At 41.3% G+C, this 12,413-nt stretch overlaps 1 protein-coding gene across 1 annotated transcript in view; it reads left to right on the top strand.

The window, feature by feature from the left end:
• Positions 1–12,413, top strand: part of PLAGL1 (PLAG1 like zinc finger 1) — a 109,944-nt gene that overhangs the window by 70,553 nt on the left and 26,978 nt on the right. The window contains 1 exon segment of the mRNA XM_045066283.1: positions 9,024–9,097. The gene's annotated coding sequence lies outside the window, so the exon portion shown is untranslated.

The following is a 12,413-nucleotide window of genomic DNA, read 5'->3' on the forward strand; positions in this document are numbered from 1 at the left end:
CCAAAAGAAAGAGTATAAGCCAAAGGAGATAAAATTAAATCAGAAAAAATAGTCCAGAAATGCCTGGGTGGCTCAGTGGCTTGAGCCTCTGCCTTTGGCTCAGGTCATGATCCCAGGGTCCTGGGATCGAGCCCTGCAATGGACTGTCTGCTCAGCGGGGAGCCTGCTTCTCCCTCCCCCTTTGCCTGCCTCTTCCTACTTGTGATCTCTTGTCTGTCAAATAAATAAATAAAATGTTTTTTAAAAAATAAAAAGAAAAAATAGTCCAAAGAATGCAGGAGAAAAAGGAAAAGGGAAATGGAGAACAAATGGATAGCAAGATGTACATTTCAACCTAACTGCATCAATAATCATATTAAGTATAAATGATGTAAGCACTCTAGTTAAAAGGCAATGAATGGCAGCTTAGATTTTTTTTTTTTTAAAAGAAGAAAATAGATTAGCTGTATACTGCCTGCAAAAAGATGCACTTCATATACCAAAGGACAATTGGGTTATAAGGTAAGGGATGGAAAGCAATGTGAATTTTAGTACTAATTATTTTTAAACTTGGAGTAACTGGAAGTAGAAATTGGAGCAAAAAATATTGCCAGGTATAAAGATTGTTCTTTTATAATGATAAAAATGGTAAACTCATCAGGACTCATCATGACCAATTTAACCAAAGAAAACAGAAGGCATAAATTACCAATGTCAGGAATGAAAGAGGGCTCATAACTACTGATCTCATGGGTATTATAGGGTGATTAAGGGAATGCTACAGTCAGTCTCTGCTCACAAATTTGATAACAGATAAAATGAAACAATGTCTAGAAAGATAACATACAAACTACTAAAACTGTCTCAAGGAGAAATAGATTACCTGAATTATCTTTTATCTATTAAATCAAGTTAGTAGTAAAAACAAAAACAAAAAACAAGAACAACTCCTCAGAAACGGAAAAACCACCAGACCCAAATGGTTGTGCTGGTGAATTTTACCAAATAACCCCTTTGACAAAAAAAAAAACCCAAAAACAAAAACAAAAAAAACAAAAAAACAAAAAAAAAAAAGAAAAGGGAAATTAGAAGTATTGTTATCTTATTGAAAATAAAAACATACTTCCAAATAACTAGAATGCAACTATAGCAGGGCTTCGAGGGAAATTTATAGCACTTTGTGCCTATATTGGAAGAGAGCAACAGTCTCAAAATAATAGCTCTAGGTAAAGGATTGTCAAAATCATCTTCAAATATCTGAATGCCTTTTGTTAAAAAACGTGTTTATTTCATGTTGGAGAAGATAATATAGATGGTTACGAAAAGGCAACTCTTAGCCCTTCATCGGAAGGAAATAGCCATCAGACTTGCCCTGCTGTGGGCTGAATTTCTTTAGTGATGAATTTCTTTAGCATGTTCCCTTAGATATTCTTTAGTGTTTTTTGTTTTGTTTTGTTTTGTTTGTTTTTCTTTAAGTAATCTCTATATCCAAGGTGGGGCTTCAGTTCAGGAAACCAAGATCAAGAGTCACATGCTCTACCAACTGAGCCAGCCACACACCCCTCCCTTAAATATTTCTAAGGGTTCTTCCCAATAATTAACTTCTTTTTAAAAATTTTTTTCAAAAAGATTTTAATTATTTATTTGAGAGACAGAAATCACAAGTAGGCAGAGAGGCAGGCAGGGGGTGGGGGAAGGAGGCTCCCCGCCGAGCAGAGAGCCCATGCAGGGCTCAATCCCAGGACCTTGGGATCATGACCTGTGCCGAAGGCAGAGGCTTTAACCCACTGAGCTACCCAGGTACCCTCAACGATTAACTTCTGAGATAAACAGTAGTGAAGGAAAAAAAACACTTTTTTTCAATGTTAATAGACTATAGATTAACATGTACTTTTAAGCTGATGTATTATATAGTATGTAATATAGTATAAGAATGAGCAGTAATTTAAAATCACAGAACTGTAGAATTAGAAGGAGCTGTAAGTGGTGTTTAGTCAAACAACAGTAACCTCAACTCTCTGCCTCTTTTAATATCAAAGCCTTGGGTAAAAAATTTTTTTGAGTTTTTTTAAGGGGGTGATCTATTTAAGTTTGCAAATCAGCAGAAACAGTGCATGAGAAGTAAACCACTGGAAGACATAGTTCAGAGAAAATTGCATCAAGCTTAGGGACAATCACTAGACGTGATTTTGTACTAGGTCAAAGCTTGGGTATATGTCACCTTCTCTCCAAAGCCGCCTCTGCCTTTCCCAGACTTAGTGGCCTCTGTCTTCCCACAGTAATCTGTACACTCTGTACTGTAACATCTACATACTACCAACTATTGATAGGGTGTTATGGAAAATGAGACCAGGAAAAAAAAAAAAGTTTGCTGTTTACGATCGGCCACTTTGTGCTAAAACGTTCATCTGTTTTCTTCTAGTGAGTACTACTCTAGTGAGTAGTATGAGGGTCAAATGAGATAACATACGTAATCTTTGAAAACTTTGAAGCACTAGCTCCATGCAACAAAATATTCCTATCATGCATTTTTTCTTTTCATGTGGCAACTGTCTGTGAATTTCTGCCTAGCAGACGTACATTCCTACTGTAAGCAGTTAAATGGCAAGAAGCAAAGCTGATGGGACAGAGAAACCACATTGCTGCTTTATAAAAACCAGGGAGTTTCCTCAGACATCTTTTCAAGAAAGACAGTTTAGTCAGTGTTTCTATTTTGGGAAGTAGCGTATCTTTTATGACGGTTTGATCTGGGCTTATCAGTTGTCCACCTTCCGATATTAGACCCGAGTGGTAGATTTTTTTTTTTTTAAGATTTTATTTATTTATTTGACAGAGAGAGATCACAAGCAGGCAGAGAGGCAGGCAGAGAGAGAGGAGGAAGCAGGCTCCCCGCTGAGCAGAGAGCGCGATGCGATGGGGCTCGATCCCAGGTCCCCGAGACCATGACCTGAGCCGAAGGCAGCGGCCCAACCACTGAGCCACCCAGGCGCCCCCCGAGTGGTAGATTTTTAGTGCTCGAGAGAACTGTGTAATCCAGAGGCTGAAAGTTACATCTGATGTCTTTTTTTTTTGAAAAAGAAACCTGTTTTTCCCTTTTTAACGAGTTTCATGTAGGTTTGATTTTCAACACCAATGATAATAGTTGCCACGACTAGGTATTTATTAATTTGCTAACATTGCTTTAGGGGCTTTATACAAACTATCTGATTTAATCCTTCCCAAATCCTATCTGGGAAGATACTATTCCTCCTTTGTAGATGAGGAAACTGAGAGTCTGAAAATATCATTACTAGCTTAATTTACAAAATTACTAGAAGGTGACACTAAAATTTCAGCATCGATCTAACACCAGCCTCCTTATGCAAGCACTGTGTCTTTGGATGAGTGGAGCAGTGCGCTGGGCTTAGAGGTAGACTGTTTAATAGAGTCACGGTGAAAGCCGTCAGTGAATGATTATATGCACACATGGTAGCTAGGTTCTGCATGGGGTTGAGAAACAGAATACTTACAGTAGGGGCTCTGCTGCTTATGAGTTCTGTGACTTTGGCAAATCAGTTTATTACCCTTCTCAAGTCTGTTTTCCTCATTCAAAAATAGAAACTAGTAAAACCACCTATCTGAGGTGGTTGTGGTGAAGATGAAATTGTTGTTTTTCAGGGCTTTAAATGGTTTTGAAAGGAACATTTGGGTGGCTCAGTTGGTTAAACATCAGCCTTCAGCTCAGGTCATGATTCCAGGGTTGTGGGATTGAGTCCTGCATCGGGGTCCCTGCTCAGAGGGGAGCCTGCTTCTCTCTCTACCTGCCGCTCCCCCTGCTGTGCGCACTCTCACTCACTCTCTCTAACAAATAACTAAAATCTTTTTAAAAACCCCACAAATAAATGAATAAATGCTTTTGAATATAAATTCAAGTGAGTATATAAATGAATTGATGAGTGTATTTCATTATTTGCCATAGCCTTTCCTTAAGTAGTAAATTTTCTGAGTGCTTTTAAAAAATGGTTTGATTTATAGAAACTAGTGAGTTTCCAGAGCAGCTCTGTTGAATTAGAGTCATCTATTATGTAAGGAAGTTCTACTCCTAAGCCTAGCGTTCTTCGATGAGATACTTTGTTTTTGAGGAATGGTTATTTCACAATACCTTGTAAAGGAATTCTTGACAGATATTTCTGTCTCCATTTTGGAAGAGTAGAAAGACAGAGAGGTCCAAAGTGGATCAGTGCCAGAGTCAGCTTTGAGGCTCCTAATATAACTGTCACACTGTGTCTACTGGGAAGCTACCTTTCCCATGCCATATAGACTTCTGTATTTTCTAAGCTCATTTCTGTTCAGACTTGAGAATAAGTGAAAGTCTTCTCCTTGAGGGCTGTTTGGTACCATGTACAAAATGGCATCTTTGGCAGTCCGAGTGAATAATCAGTGAATGGATCCCCCAGGTCGTACTGAAGCTCGTAAGATGGGCACGTGGGAAGGTTGTGTTCTGTGTCAAAGAATGAATTCTCCATACCTTTCATTCCAATATTGTTTATTTTCTTTTTGGTTTAGGAATTTTCAAATTTAACCCATCCACTCCCATGTTTCCTCAGGATTAGTGACAGAAGTGAATGGAGCACAATAAAATAAACAGTTTCTTACAGGCGTTCTTGAAGGTTGTGTCAAAGCAGCAGCTCAGAATTCTGGGGAGACCTTAGAAACCTTTTGGTCAGATCCGTTCAGCGTAGGTAACCGGTCTGGAGAATCCATCTTCTTTCCTAGCCCCTGGTGCGCCCCTCCCCCCGCTAAACCTCCTCACTCCCACAGAGCTCACACAGCTCATTCAGGCACAGACTGTCAGTTAGGGGTCTGGATTGCCAGTTTGGGTGATTACCTGGCTCACAGCAAAAGCTGACAGTCCTATCTCCGTGGACATTTTTGTTCCCCAAACAGAATCTACGAGAATTGACTCCAGTTTGTGTGGCCTTCCCTGGAGATCAAGCCTTGAAGGAAGTCCTAGCAATTGCCGCCGTAAATTCATCCTGTGATGGTAGTGTGCCGGCTGAGAACGGAGAAGGGCTGCCCCCATCGCCATGCTCCTATCATCATTAGAACTATCAGGGTTGAGAAGAAAGTGTCCCGAGCGTTTGGGTACAGTGACACGAAAGAAATTGCAGATTAAGTGAGACCATTGCTCCCGGGATTGCAGGACGCAAAAAGAAAGGGAGAGTGAGCCGGGGAAGTTTATTTATGGAATGTCAGGGGGCCATTGAGGCCCAGCAGGCCCTAGAAGTGGAGGACTTCCCTGGGTGCTTGTTTTCTCCCTCTGACCTTGGATGAACTAGCGAGCAGTATATTATGCCGGCCGATTGTGCTGGTTTGTCATGGTTAGCATTCTGGACTGTCCCTGGAATGTAGGAAACGGATGAATTTGAATGGAACCATGAGGTGGTCTGCCGGGCCCTCTCCTTGTCTCAAGGAAACCTGTGCCTGTTTGTCTGGGCCCGGCCTGATGGAAGCAGTGGAGGGAAAGAGAGGTGGGCCTTTGATCTCTTTGTTGCAGCTGCTCCCTGGGAACTCGCTGAAATCAATGCCCTGTTTTCCTGAAGGAATGAATGGCTCTGCCTAACTAGCTTTGTGAAGCTGTGGGGGAATTCACTGCCTCTGTTTATTGACAGCTGAAAAGGAGCACATGGGGTGGAATGGGCCTTCTTGTGAAAACCAGGCACAGGGAAAATTAGACCTCAATTTAACACAGAGGAATTTGGAAATTCACCCCAAAGGAGACGGTGGTTTCTCATGCTTACATTAGAATGACTCAAGTTTGGGGCTAGTGTGTAATGAACAATGGAGGTTCTGTCACAACTGTGTTATAAGTAGGAATATGGTATGCATAATAAATGATGCTAAGTAGAAGTTGATTCAACACCCTCCTTCTATTTTAAACACAGAAGTAGAGAAAGACAAATATGAACCATGATATAATCAAGTGATTCTTTTATTTTTGCATTAAGAAGAAAAAGGAAAAAATTGATACTTAAAGTAAGCATTATTAATGTAACTTTACTAAGTGTCAAGAATGTCACTCATTTATGTTTCAAAACATCTTTGAACATTGTATCTGAATGTCACTCATGGGAGCTCTTCCTGCCGCTCTGGATAGCGTGTGTTGTATGGGAATATTGTAATATGTTTATTTTTAAAAACTTATATTCTTGGGATGTCGTAACTGAAGGCTATGCCAAGCGTGAATGAAACTGGCAAAGAGACCAGTATAGCACTTGACATTAACACAGTTCATAAATCTTAAAATTACTAACTTACTTTTGAGAACATAGTAAGGAAAAAGTCTTGAGTTTATCGCAAGGAAACATCACCCCTCACTTGCTTGATTTCCCAGGAAGAATTTATAGCTTCTTCCTTTGGCCCCAAGCCCTTTGTGCACACCTCTATTATAGCACTTAACACACTACCCTGTAGCTCTTTGTTTAGGTGTATTCTTTTAGCTGGAAGTAAAGCAGCTGTGGCGGATTCATTTTTATATCTCCAAGCCCAGCAAAGCTCCTGGCTCGGTGAATGCGAGCAGCATGAATGGGGATTGATAGCTCCCTGTACATTACTTTGAATGTAATTACTTATCCAGGCTTCAACTGCAAATACTACATTTTAGGAAAACCTGATTGATCTATTGTTACCTGATTGGTGCTATAGCTTTTTAAAATCTATTCTTTATGGAGAATTATTAAACATTTTTTTTTTTATTTGGCAAGTTTGTTGAGCAGCCCATCAGCCTCTGAACAGGAGGCATAAAAAAGTGGATAGCTTTGTCCTTTTAAAATCTAAGCTCTGTTCTCCAGTATTCTTTCCTAAAATTAAATCTCAACACAGTGTTTAGATATTTCCAGCTAGACGAGAAAAGCTTTATATTTAGAGTTCTGTGGACTTTCACTGGGCCGGAATTAGTGATTGTGATGGAGAAAGCATCCATTTTCGTGATTTATTTCTATGATGTAGTGTTAAATAATGCAAAACAAAACACCCTTTGACAATTTCTTTAACCAGATTTACCACTGCTATGAGCCCCTTATCAAAAGAAGCAAAACCTTCACTCGTCAGTGAAAAGAAGGGAAATTTTGAATCTAAAGGATGAACTACTATGATTTCACAGGACCCTAGAACAAGCCCAGTTTGGGGCTCTTTTCAAGTTAAAGCCTATTTCTTTTTAAACCACAGCTTTAAGTGGGAAATAGTTGTCAACATTCTTTGGGAAACAACATCTTAAAATCATAATGGAAAATTTTAGTAAAGGGGGTAAGGAAGCACAGAAGTACAGTAACTGGCTAATATTTTACCCTTCGTGATATTTTTGTTTTTACCACCAAGATTATTTTTGAAGAAATCTGTTTGGTTGTCTGTTTTTGATTGAAGGTAAGGGTGCGGTATAAAATACAGGTTTGCAAGTGTGTGAGCTTTGGTAGGAATCTTGTATAGGATTGGGGTGTTTGTGTGGGTCATACAAATGTGGTCGATTCAGCAGTTTGCGATTCTGCTGAGATTTCAGATTTCTTATGAAATAGGAAAATTACCATGGCCTTGATCATCGATACACTCTCACCCCCAGAAGTATTAACTTGCAGATAAGAAGGCAGTAAGCATAGCACTTAGGTTTTATGATTTGGCTGCTCTACTCTCCGTTTCTGGAAGTAATTTCATGTGACATCATACCAAAGTAGGGAGGGGTGAAGGGTGGAAGGAAGTGTAGGAAATCAAACTACACTTTTTCATTTTCGCAGCAAGGCATATCTTTGTCTAGATTGATAGAAGGAACTACATACAGGCCAAGGAAGTAACTTCGGTTAAAAAGCTGTGTTCTTGCTATGCCTGTTGAATCAGATAACTCCAGCTCCATGATCCTCTGTAAAAAAAAGCCTCGTCTCGGACCGAAGACTGCTAGAGTCCCCAAGAAGAATCATTTCAAAAGGTTTGAGAGTCAGACCTTCACAACAGGCCTGGGAATCAACATATACGACATGTTTGTGTTTGCGTTGTGTGTTTATCTCCATCATCAAACTTCCTAGTAAAAAGACACCAGATACTTCCCTCTCAGATGGCTTCCCGTCCATCCAGACTGAGCAAAAAAAGCAGCCCTACTACAGGCTTATCTAGTCATTGCAAGGGAAACATCCTCCTAATTCATTAGATTGAATTACAGGAAAGACTGTTCTGAAATACAGATTTAAAATTACCTTCATTGGGTGTGCTTACTGTCAACAAGTTCTGCCTCAGACCTCTTTTCTCACAGTAGCCTTGTCTTTGGTGGGGGGGTGGGGAACAGGAGTGAAGCGAGTTTTGTTTGTTTTGGTTTTTTGGTTGTGTGTTTGGTTTTTGTTTGCCTGTGTGTGTTTGGGGCCTTTGAATGATCCTTTCTTGCTCCTTAGAATCTCCCCCCCCACCCCCACTTCACCTTCAACCCTGCTCAGGGACTGGTTTCCCTTTCCCAAAGGATAGTGTTCGTGTTTGACACTTTTTAAAAGATTCTGATAGTCACCTGATTTCTGCCTGAGGCTGTGAGGTATTTGTACTTGAACTGGGGTCTCTGGAAAATAATTGCAAATCCACAAGGGCTCCTTGCTTCCCAGATACCCGAGCAAAGCCCTTTACTCAAAGTAATTTATTTAATCCTCGAAAGACTCCTGGGCCGTAGGTACGATTGTTGTCTTCATGTGACAGGCGGGAAGCCGAGGCCGAGGGAGACCGAACAGATTGTGTGAGGTTTCTGAGTGGCTCCAGGGGCACCTGGGAATGTCGGCCTTCGGACACGGAGGCCCATGCCCTTCCCCACACCACTGCCCGGCCCCTCTCAAAGGACGACTGCCGCCAGAACTTGAAGGCGGGTCTCTGGAATGTAGGGATATGGCGCTAGGGCATGTCGACGGGGAGAACTTTTTGATCTTGGCATTCCTGAACTCATATTCTGTATATCAGTGTCTCTTACAGAGCAGGGATGTGGTTTTTCTCAGTGCCTTTTTTTTTTTTTTTTAACCTTTTGATTCTTTCCCCCCTCGCTCTAGGGTTGCTTTCACGTCTGATGTGGCCTCTGTTTCACGTCACATCGAACAGTCCTCTGTACCTCAGACTGACAAAGGTAAGTATGTCTCTGCCGAGCCAGCAGACTTCTGCCCCGTCTGCTCTCCTGCACTCAGGCGTGAGTCTGTATTCTTGTTCTTTCCTCTGGTTTGGCACACACCAAAGCCTTCCACCTTTCCCACAGTAGAGGGGGTTATGTTCCAGAAAATGCTCGCTCTCAGAGAATCTTCATTTGAGGAACTTCAGGCTTTGAAGGAAAAATAGGGTTGAGGGATAGAAAAGCCTGTTTTTCACTCTTTAGGAAAAAAATCAAGAAAATATGTGAAGAACTGTCATTGATATTTATTTTCATTTAGAAATAAGGGATTATTATACAGCTGATTTTTATTTAGCATGACTTGTTTACTGGAAATTTATGAGCTCCCTCTCTTACATTTTAAAAAGATGTTTTAAAATGATCCTGAAAAAAACATAAAATACTAAGGGAAAATTTGGGAGCATTATCCTCCATTTAGAATCATAGTGAGTCTGCTAGATATGTTATAGTTCAGTTTCTCAATCATCCTCATAAGACCATAATATGAGGTGATTCTCAGTTTTCATCTCTTCTGTCCAAATCTCTGAAAGTTATGAAATGGGGAAAAAGTGGGCCTCTAAATCCAGTGTTTATCTGAGAGGACTTATGGTTGGCAGGATACTCCATATTTATCAGAATTTTTTATTTATGATCATTTTCCACCATACATATGGAGATTATAATTTGTTTTAACCACCTATTTCAAAATAGCAACCTCTAATTCCAGCCTTAAATTTCGTATCCAACATGTTGATGTTTTTTCCCCTGTAACATGTATTAGCTCTCTGTTTAAGAAGCCCGTGCCTTCCTCACCTCACGCCACCCTCCCCTGGATTTGGACCTTCAGTGCTAACGGTTGCTTAACCTTAATTCTTGGCCTCTCTCCATGCCTTTTTTTTTTCTTTTTTACAAAATGTCCTTGACTGTAATATGCCATTTTTTTTTTTTAATTCCAGTGTTCTGTGTAAGTTTTCTTATATTACATCTTACACTTGAAATTTTTTTTCCCCTAAGCCTTTCACTAGATAAGTCACGTTCCAACTTACTTTGCTCTGGGGGCTGACTTCTAGAAGGTTATTCACGGCTGCCCGAGTTGGAAAACCAGAGTGAAGAGAATATTAGATACATGGGGGTGTGTGTTTAAATTCCTGTTCTCCAAATGATTCTAATTGAAACTAGTCCAACCATCATATTCAAAGAGAAATATTTAGCAAAATCCCAGAGTGCCAGAATCACTTCTGTACGTCCTTTAGGCCACTTTATGATACCTGGAAGACCATTCTGTGCCAGGCACCATCGTGATCGTTGTCTCTAGTTAAACATGATCTTGTTATGTACAGCACAGCGATACTATTACACGATACTGTTACACGGCACTGGAATACAGTGGAATAAGGCAAAGGAAGACACATTCTTACACCACTCCTGCGTAAGAAAAGTTGTCATGTAAGAATTATCATTAAAATGTCTTTATTTTCTGACTCCCTGAACAAACAAAAGGCTAAAAATGAAGGCAGTTTAGAGATGAAGGGAGTTGACGGCAGGAAGGGGGTCTTCATCATATCGGATGGTATTGAATCTTGTTAAAATTAGTAAATAAAGCACACTTCTCTACCAGCGTGTTTAAAATAGCACTAGGAGCTATGCATGTTTATACTCTAATGAAGTGAACTTTATTTGGGGAGTCATTTAATTGATCCATTATGTGGTGTTTACCAAGGTAATTTTTTCCTTTTTGTTGGAGCGCAGGAATTAAAAGTGATTCATAAAACAGACACACTCACAATCAACATGTAAATTAGAACCACATTAAGATGATCATTGTTTTATGTTGTTTCCTTAAAATGGTTCTCCTTGCCCTGTATTGTCAACTCTGTAAGAGCACCGTGAGAGTGTGGTGAGCTCTGGCTCAGGGAAGATTGAGAACTCCCTGCAAACAGTTCATTTTATGAACAAACTTCAGGGCACAGTTACTGCATTTATTCTTTTTGTGCACTTTTTTTGGGTTGTTCCCCCCCCCAAAGTAATTATGATCATACTGATTCTAAAATACACACTGGATCAGTCTGGGAGCATAGCCCTTATGTCTGCTGTCTGAGGTCTCCTTCTGTAACATAAACCTGAGCACATTGTCTCCTGATGGCAAACGTTTGGTGCTTCTGATGAGTCAGGACTCTTGCTTGCCACTGGCAGAAACTAATGGGAAGGCGGAGAAATCCCCAAGAACCAAGGAACAGGGGCATATTTGCATGTTACAAGAATCCCTCTGACAGCAGCACTGTGATAAGAAGGAAAGGGAACCACTCCAGAAAGACCCTGAGGAGTCCAACTAGACCTCAGGGTCCAGTCTGTAGAAAGCCCTCTGCTCTGACCTCACAGATTCAAGCTCCTTACTCACCAGGCCAGTCTCAGGTTTAAGTTAGGCCACATGAAAATTGAATTTTGGCCAATAAGATGGGTTTGGCCTCGTCCTCCAGCACACCTCTGCACACTTGTCCTAGAAAATTTTTAGGCACCACAGCCTGGAAAGTAGTCTCCTGCACGTGGTGCCCGTGTTGGGTGACAGAGATTGGGGACAGGCCATGCGAATGTTCATGAGCTGCTCGCTTCTCTCTTCCCTTCTATACCTCACCTATCTGGCATCAGAAGGGAAGCAAGTGTCAACAGAGGCCAGATCCTTATGAGGCCAGAGTGGTTCTACGCTGTGGTTGCTTTGCTTTCCCAAACCGTGGCCTGCTTGCCCAATACACCCTCGCCTCCACGTTCACTGCCCGTGAGTTCTCTTCTCAGGTCCAGTTTCCTACGAAATACTCATCTTCCCAACAACCAAAGCAGGGAGAGGGCACTGCATTGGCCTGCTCTGCCTCTGTGACAGGGCACCTGCTCCTCAGGGAAAGCCTCCTCTCCCAGTTCCATCTTCCCACCAGATGTGCCCCATTGCTGGGCAGACTCGGTGCCTGGGTGGCAGGAGAATGGGATTCCCTGGTTGCTGATTCTTGTCCATCTGAAGCTCTTCCGGCCAGGGCTCGCTGTTCTGAACATTCTGATCTCTGCAGAATGGCTGGGAGAGCCGAGCTTGTCTGGATCCCTGTCCAGTTTTCCTCAGGGCTTTTGGAAGTCTCTTCCGAAGGCCTCCAATAGTTAGCCACAGGACTGAAATGGGGTTGGCTTTGAGTATGTGTGACTGGCCTCAAGGTATGAGCCCCTCTTCATTGTTTCATTTGGTGCCACAAGGACCTCCCGTTACTGCAACATCTTTGACTGAACAAATTTGTCACGTGAAGGACTCACATCCTCT

Source organism: Mustela putorius, unplaced genomic scaffold (genome assembly GCF_011764305.1).
Source record: "Mustela putorius furo isolate JIRA1106 unplaced genomic scaffold, ASM1176430v1.1 tig00003863_pilon_pilon_pilon, whole genome shotgun sequence".
NCBI classification, from domain to species: domain Eukaryota; kingdom Metazoa; phylum Chordata; class Mammalia; order Carnivora; family Mustelidae; genus Mustela; species Mustela putorius.